The following is an 8348-nucleotide window of genomic DNA, read 5'->3' as shown; positions in this document are numbered from 1 at the left end:
TTTCATCCATTTAAAAGGGTTCTATAGGTGTGCAGTTGGCATAACAAATAAGCCATAAATTAGGCCTATTATGTCTCAGTGAGCCACGTGCCCACATAGTAATGGATGGGAGAGAGCAGGCATGAAGTGGACGTAACTCCACGACAACTTCATTTGAGCAAGAGTTGGTAATTGTAGATCAGTGATGAGTCTTCATTGCCCAACTAGATGAGGTCCAGTGCTTGGTCAATTAATTGATTAGATCCAATGACTGAAAAGAAGAGAAAACCACGCCACATTTGGGGATGATTGAAAATGTGCTTAGGCATCAGGTTGTTTAAAACTGCAAATTACTTTTAATACACAGAGTTGCATCATCTTCAAGTGTTAGGTACCGTCATAAAATGTGTTTCGGCCCAGTATACCTGAAGGAGCGTCTCCACCCCCATCGTTCTGCCCGGACACTGAGGTCCAGCTCCGAGGGCCTCCTGGCAGTTCCCTCACTGCGAGAAGCAAAGCTACAGGGAACCAGGCAGAGGGCCTTCTCGGTGGTGGCGCCCGCCCTGTGGAATGCCTTCCCATCAGAGGTCAAAGAGATAAACAACTACCTGACATTTAGAAAACATCTGAAGGCAGCCCTGTTTAGGGAAGTTTTTAATTTGTGACATTTTATTGTATTCTAATCTTTGCTGGAAGCCCCCAGAGTGGCTGGGGAGACCCAGCCGGATGGGCGGGGTACAAATAAATTATTATTATTATTATTATTATTATTATTATTATTATTATTATTTCGTCTTCTCTCACATGTGAGAAGGAAGGCAAAGCTATTGGGAGGGTTTGATTGAGCAGTGTTCTTCTTAGACTGGAATCATTGCTTGTTCATGGGCTAGAAGATTATAATTCTATGCCTGACATGGAGAAACTGGGTAGAGAAACGTTTTTCTCCTTCTCTTGTAACACTAGAATTCATGGGCATCCAAATGAACCTGAAGTTGGAAGATTCAGGACAGAGAAAAGGAAGTTCTTTGTCACACAACGTGTAGTCAGACTAGCATCAGGGACTGGGCAGAGGAGGAATGGTGGAGACCGCCTCCCCAGCCTGACCCTTCCAGAGAAGAAGAAGAAGAAGGTTCAGAATTACAACAGGAGTTTGAGGGAGGTCACAGCTCAGAGGCGGATGAGGGGGAAAGCTGCGAAATAATGGGAGAGGAGGAAGACAGCACCAGAGGGGCAACAGCTGATGGACACAGCGTTTTTAGAAAGCATTCCAGACTCCCCTCTCCCAGAAACCAGTGGGCATTTAAAGTAGGAGAGCAGAGAGCTCAAAGGCAGAGGGCACTGCTTGGCACCCGTAGTAATGGTGCATGAATGGAAAGAGGGAGGGGGTGGAGACTCACTTGGGGCAATGCCATTATTCAAAGAGACATCATTTCCAAGCCTCTCTCTCTGTGAATATTGAATAAAACACAGTTGGTAAGAACTTTCCTTGTGTCTTATCCATTACTGGCAACCAGCCCTGGGGGACGGATCCTCTGCTGACTGGGAACTAGGGAACTCCCTCCCTCAGGAGGCAGTGGTGGCCACCAACTTTGATGGCTTTAAAAGAGGATTGGACAAATTCACAGAGAGGGATGTCCATGGCTACTAGACATGATGACTATCCTCTGCTTCCACAGTGGGAGGCAGCAATCCTTCCAAATACCAGCTGCTGCAAACCATGGGAGGGGAGGATATTCTCATGCTCATGTACGTTTCCGAGCACAATTCAAAGTGTTGGTGCTGACCTTTAAAGCCCTAAACGGCCTTGGTCCAGTATACCTGAAGGAGCGTCTCCTCCCCCATCGTTCTGCCCGGACACTGAGGTCCAGCCCCGAGGGCCTTCTGGCGGTTCCCTCGCTACGAGAAGCCAAGTTACAGGGAACCAGGCAGAGGGCCTTCTCGGTAGTGGCACCCACCCTGTGGAATGCCCTCCCACCAGAGGTCAAAGAGAACAACAATTACCAGACCTTTAGAAGGCATCTTAAGGCAGCCCTGTTTAGGGAAGTTTTTAATGTTTGATGGACTTCTGTATTTTGGTGTTTTGTTGGAAGCCGCCCAGAGTGGCTGGGGGAACCCGGCCAGATGGGCGGGGTATAAATAATAATAATAATAATAATAATAATAATAATAATAATAATATATTATTATTATTATTATTATTATTATTATTATTATTATTATTATTATGCTCTGCTCTCCGGTTTCCCACAGGTAGGCTTCTGTGAGAACAGGATGCTGGACTAGACGGACCATTGGCCTGATCCTGCAGGCTATTCTTGTGTTCCTGACACACCTGGATACACACACGGGTACATACAAAATCTCTTGATGCAGTCTAGCAACGATGCTGTCTTGCTCACAGATTCAGTTGTCTTTAAACATTCAGGGTGGGGATATTAAAAACAAAAAAAGCAGAGTGTTTTGACGTGGGCTACATTTGCAAAGCGGTCTCTCTGGTTCAGGCTGCCGAGCTGACCTTTGCTTCGTTTCCAACAGGTATTGATGGTTCCTACTGCATTTTACTGCATTTATGAGACCTTGGTTTCTAAGACACTCACAGCCCTCAGTAGGCATTCTCTTCACAAGCTGAAGGAGGATTTTCTTTTCAGCTGGTAGAGGAAAAGACAGATGGGAACAAGGTGACTCGTCAACAGCCGCAGCAAAGAATCCCTTCGCTAGGGAGTGGGATGAAAGGTGGAGAGGCAGAATCAGAATTTGTTGACAGGGCAGGGAAAACCAGCTCCCTGATGTGCAGTGACTGGTGGAACAGAATGTCCTTCCTGCCGGGGAGACTAGAACTTTCTGCGGTGGGTTTAAAAGAAGAGGTTCTGCTCTACAGTTATGCAGATTGAGGCAGCAGTTTCAGGATCCCGAGGGACAAGAGGGGGCAGAGTGCTTCTGTGCTCAGGTCTTGCTTGCAGGTCTCCCACAGCCATTGTAAGAGCAGGATGTTGGACTAGATGGGACATTGGCTTGATCCAGCAGGCTTCTCTCATGTGCTGTTCTTGTTGTTGTTTAGTCGTTTAGTCGTGTCCGACTCTTCGTGACCCCATGGACCAGAGCACGCCAGGCACTCCTGTCTTGCACTACCTCCCGCAGCTTGGTCAGACTCATGTTCGTAGCTTCGAGAACACTGTCCAACCATCTCATCCTCTGTCGTCCCCTTGTGCCCTCCATCTTTCCCAACATCAGGGTCTTTTCCAGGGAGTCTTCTCTCCTCGTGAGGTGGCTAAAGTATTGGAGCCTCAGCTTCAGGATCTGTCCTTCCAGGGAGCACTCAGGGCTGATTTCCTTCAGAATGGATAGGTTTGATCTTCTTGCAGTCCATGGGAGTCTCCTCCAGCACCATAATTCAAAAGCATCAATTCTTATGTTGCAGGAAAAGACTAACACAATCTTCTTTTGCATATTATGTATGCATTATCTGAGTGCGTGTATTTTTGCATGCATTTTCTGGCTGGCTAACTGTATTGCAAAAATTGGAGAAGTGCAGTTTTTTAAAAGATGGCTGTGTTTCAGTTTTCATTTCCCCCCGGAAAGTGTAAGTTAGGTAGGTTCACCTGGATCAAACCTGCCTAACCCTCCTTTGGTGGAAGAGACCTTTAAGTTTGTATATACCACAAAGCACAGGATACAGAGAGGCACAACACTCTGATCCATATTTACACCACCCTGTTCTTTAGTTTCCAAGGCCGAGAGACATTCCATTTAAATCAAAGGACCTTCCAAAATGGAATTCTGCTGTTGTGTTTCATTTTAATTTTCTGATTGCCTGCATGCAAGACAGAAATATTTAAAATGAATCATCAGTTTGTCTAAAAGGAGGGGGGAAAGGATGAGAGGGTGAGAGCAACAAGCTGTGGTGATATATTAATTATCTACTTAGAATATGCCGTCTTTTCAGCTGCTGTCATGTTGAAATCAACAAAGAACTGAGCTGCGGAGAGCCATAAAACGAACTGATGGCGAGCTGCAAGCGGCTGTGATGAAAGAACAGAATCTACACACACAAGCAAGGAAGCAAGCGGGTAATGGGACAATCTGCAAGGCTGTTTAGATGAACAGTGGGCAACTCCAGGGTTTTCTGCCACTCACTCAGCCAAGCTGGTGGTGTGGTATAAGTTGTTTGCCTTATCCCGTTATGTGCTGAAAGCACATGCAAGAGGGTTATGGGTGTTGTGTGCCAGCTTGCCCTGTCCCACAGTGGCAGTGCACACGCTCAGCCTCACTCTGGTCACTTAGGCATTGCAAGAAAATAGGACAAAAGAAGACACCAGTTTGACAAAAATGTGCACAGGCTAATTTATATGCACAAATGCACATTTGGAAATAATTGCAAGAAATCGGGTCCTCCCTTAAAGAGGGCACCTATTGCGGTGAGACCTGGAGTCCAACACTGTGTTGTGGATGGGTTCTATTGGATAGCCACAACACCTGATTGGAGGTCCCTCATAGCTGGGTGTAATCTGGCCAATGGGATGCAGTCTAAACAGCTCAAGGGACCTATATATACCCATGTATGTGACCCAGAGCTTCCTCTTTTGGCGCATGCATTTGGAACACCCGCCCATCTCTTCCTACTTTTAGGGCTTATATGCTTGGCCTAGCTATGCCGTCGTGTGTTGTCTGTCATTGGGACAGGGGCATGGCAGGAATTTCCCCCACTTGGCTGATTGGCTGTTGCCATTTGGGTTTCACCTGCTGCGTAGCAAATCGTCACAACTCGTAAGGTTGCGGATAGGTTCTGGTTCAGGTGATAGGGATGGGAGATTGCTCTCTCCATCCCTATGTGAAGGGTATTCCATTAAAGGAATCCAGGGACTCAAATGGTTTGGTCAGCCCTGTGAAGGGGTTGTGCCCGTGCCTGAGTCCAGGGGGGACACCTGGGTGGTGGACATAGCCTATTCTCAGTTTTCCGCCTATCCAGGTGTTCACCCTTGGCTGACCTATGCTGGTGCCCTGGGTCAGCGCTACCTGCAAGGGTGCAGGGAGCTAGTCGAACCAGAGCCTATGCAACTACTCACTTTCTGTAGTCAATAAAGTTGTGGCCTAAATTCTGCCAAAAACCAAACCAAAATTTGAGTGAAGTGTGAATTTATTTAGGGGGGAGGTTTCTGGGTCTGAACATGCGACATGCATTTCAACTGCAGCTTCAGTGCCTTTCTTCTTTCCCGTCTTGGGGTTCATTATCTTTGAATCAGATTTGGACCAGAAGGACTTCAAAGAGAGGACACTTTCCAAGAGAGGGTTGTCCTTTGCAAAGTAGGAGACACGGCTGCCTTATCAGTGCACCACCCCGACTCTCAAGGAAAGTCTGCCCCCAAACATATCTTCCTACACTATGCAAGTATCTCTCTGAACTAGGGATGTAAGGAGGCAGAGATTTATGCGCCATCCTGGGATCGCCGGCATCAGCGCTGTGTCCATTCTGCTGCAGTTCAGCTTCCACTGAAACCTATGCCACTTACTGATTTCACTATCTACTAGGGCCAAAACTAATGTAATAAATTACATAATTAACTTAAATGTAAGGAAAACATGCAGAAAATATTGTAATTCTTTACATAATGTTTGCAGACCCAAAAAAGGTAGCAAATATTGCTCTTACTTGTTTGCTTTCTGTTGCTGACCTCAGACAAACATGCAAACGGTGGGAATTCCTGCTCCCATTTCTATTCCCAATGAACTTCTCTGAACCCAGAAGTTTTCTAATCTAGACCTTTTTTTGTTATTCTGCACCTTTATTCTCCTTCTAGTATGTGTAACATTAGTCTGATCAATTAAACTCCTCTCTCGCTCTCCAACCCCCCGTCTTGACAATTCCAATGAATCTGTTTGGGTTTGTTTGGCTGTGGTTCATTGATCACTTTTATCGCTATAGCATTAGAAATGCAAAGCTTTATTATTATTTTTATTATTTGAGATTGATTTTAATGAATTTTGTAATTAAAAGATTTTCACGTCTTTCCTTGTTCTCTCCCCCCCCCTCTTTTTTTTATTTTAATCACAGGGCTTACTTCATGCTTGATGGCAAAAAGCCGCCACGTGAATGTAATGTTTATTTATCAAAGTGGCAAATCGCTGATAATGTATGCAGGGGACTGCTATGCACAATGAGGCTGGTGTCACAGTAACAAATTTTAATTAAGCAGTGATAAGTTAGGGACCGAATGCACTGCCGTATAAGCTGTATGAGACCAGTATTTCATTATACTCCTGTCACTTTTCGGTGTCACTTGGAAGTAGCTGGAAATTAAAATGGTAAGCATATGTGTGATGGGACTTGTTGCTACTCAAAGACAGAAGCTATACAGTGGTACCTCAGTTTCAGTACACAATTGGTTCCGGAAGTCTGTACTTAACCTGAAGCGTAATTAACCTGAAGCGGAATTTCCCATTGAAAGTAATGGAAAGTGGATTAATCCGTTCCAGACGGGTCCGCGGAGTACTCAACCTGAAGCGTACTTAACCCGAAGTATGAGTGTAATTGGTTCTGGAAGTCTGTACTTAACCTGAAGCGTACTTAACCTGAAGCGAACTTTCCCATTGAAAGTAATGGAAAGTGGATTAATCAGTTCCAGATGGGTCTGCAGAGTACTTAAACTGAAAGTACTCAAACCAAAGCATACTTAAACCGAGGTATGACTGTATCTGGTTTTGAAGCTCGTGAGTTCCTATAACGGTGTACCAGTTCGATTACAAGTTGCTGGAAACCACAGGAGAGGAGAGGGCTCTTCTGTGATCAGATCCTGCTTGCACGCTTCCCTCAAGCATCTGGATGGCCACTGTAAGAACAGGTTGCTGGACTAGATGGGTCAGTGGCATCATCCAGCAGGCTCCTCTTACATGTGGGGCTAAACCAGGGGTCAGCAGACTTTTTCACCAGGGAGTCAATCCACTCTCCCTCAGACCTTGTGGGGGCCAGACTATATTTTGGAAAATATAAATACCCTGCAAGCCGCTCCCGCAACCGCCTCCAGACCTGGAGGAGGAATGCACTCTGCATGCGCTCAGGAGCATGTCTCGGCGGCGCCCGCTCACCAGCGTTGTTGATGAGCAGCAGGCGCTTCATTGGCCCATCCCCGTGGAGCTTCCAGGCAGCGTGCACCATGCGCTGTGGCCTGTTGTCCGAGGCCAGGTTGGTGGGCAGGCTGTGCATGCAGAGCGCCGGGCAGGTGGCACGCAGCTCACCCTCCAGCACGGCCAAGTGCGTCACCAGCAGCAGCGCCAAGCTGAGCGCCAGGCGCGGGGCCAGCAGGCGCGCCAAGCTCCGGATGAAGCCCTGCAATGCGCCCATCACGATGCCCATGGCGCGGCCCAGACCCGCCGGCCACCCGCCGGCCTCTCCATCCATGGCCGCACCAGGTTTACCTCAGCGCAGGGGCGACGTGGCTTCGGATTGGCTGCAGGAGCCTCCCCCTCCCCCTCCCCCAGACCAGGATCCTGAAGTTGCCCAGGAGCAATGGAGCAATATAGATTTGGAACAGTGGTTTGCAGAGGGACATAGTTCTGAAGACAAAAGTTGGGATGAACCAGGGGTGGGGGGAGGTGTGAACAGCAAAGTGAAGAAGAACTGGAAAAAAGAGAGAGCTAACAGACTCTCTCTTGCTAGAAAGTGTCCGGCCTATCAGTCCAAGGTCACATAGAGCAGATAAGGTGGCTGCACAAAAAGCACGGTGGTCACAAGATCAGGTTGCAAGGTGCAGAAGTGACAGGGGTGGAAACCTTAATTGGGAGCACCTTCATTCCGAGAATGGTTGCTTTGTTCTCTCACTGTGATCATTAAAGACTCTTTAAATGGTAAGTGACTCTTTTCTACAGCCTTATCTACAGCCAAAGCGGGGAAGGAAGCCAAGTCCCCAAAGGCTGACAGGTAGGGTGGAATGGAGTATCCTGCAAATGGTGCACGGCTGGCTGGAACTCTGAACAGGAGCACCCAGCACTGCTACATTTTGCTGCAAATTCCACTTCTGCACTTAGAATTAGATTGCCTCTGAGCACATGCTCAACCCAAAGATGTGCTTTCAGCGCCAGAACTGATCAGAGCAGTCTCTTCACTATCAGCATCTGACCCCGCCCCCCAGCGTTATTAGTTTCTTGTCCTTAATGCAGGAAACCAAAAGCCTGTTAGCCATTGCTATTCTTGAACAATTGGGAGCCAGAAATCCTTGCTGATCTACTTTTTTTGCCAATTACCCTTCTGTGAGCTGCTGGTGTAGAACATATCCAAATATTAGGATAATATTGGCAATGCCGTTTCCACTGGTATTGATTGAAACACATTTCTGACTTATCAAATAAAACTTCTTCGGGGCTCTTCTTCTTTTTTG

This window comes from Zootoca vivipara, chromosome 1 (genome assembly GCF_965207765.1).
Source record: "Zootoca vivipara chromosome 1, rZooViv2.hap1.1, whole genome shotgun sequence".
NCBI lineage: Eukaryota > Metazoa > Chordata > Lepidosauria > Squamata > Lacertidae > Zootoca > Zootoca vivipara.
This window is presented reverse-complemented; position numbering follows the sequence as displayed.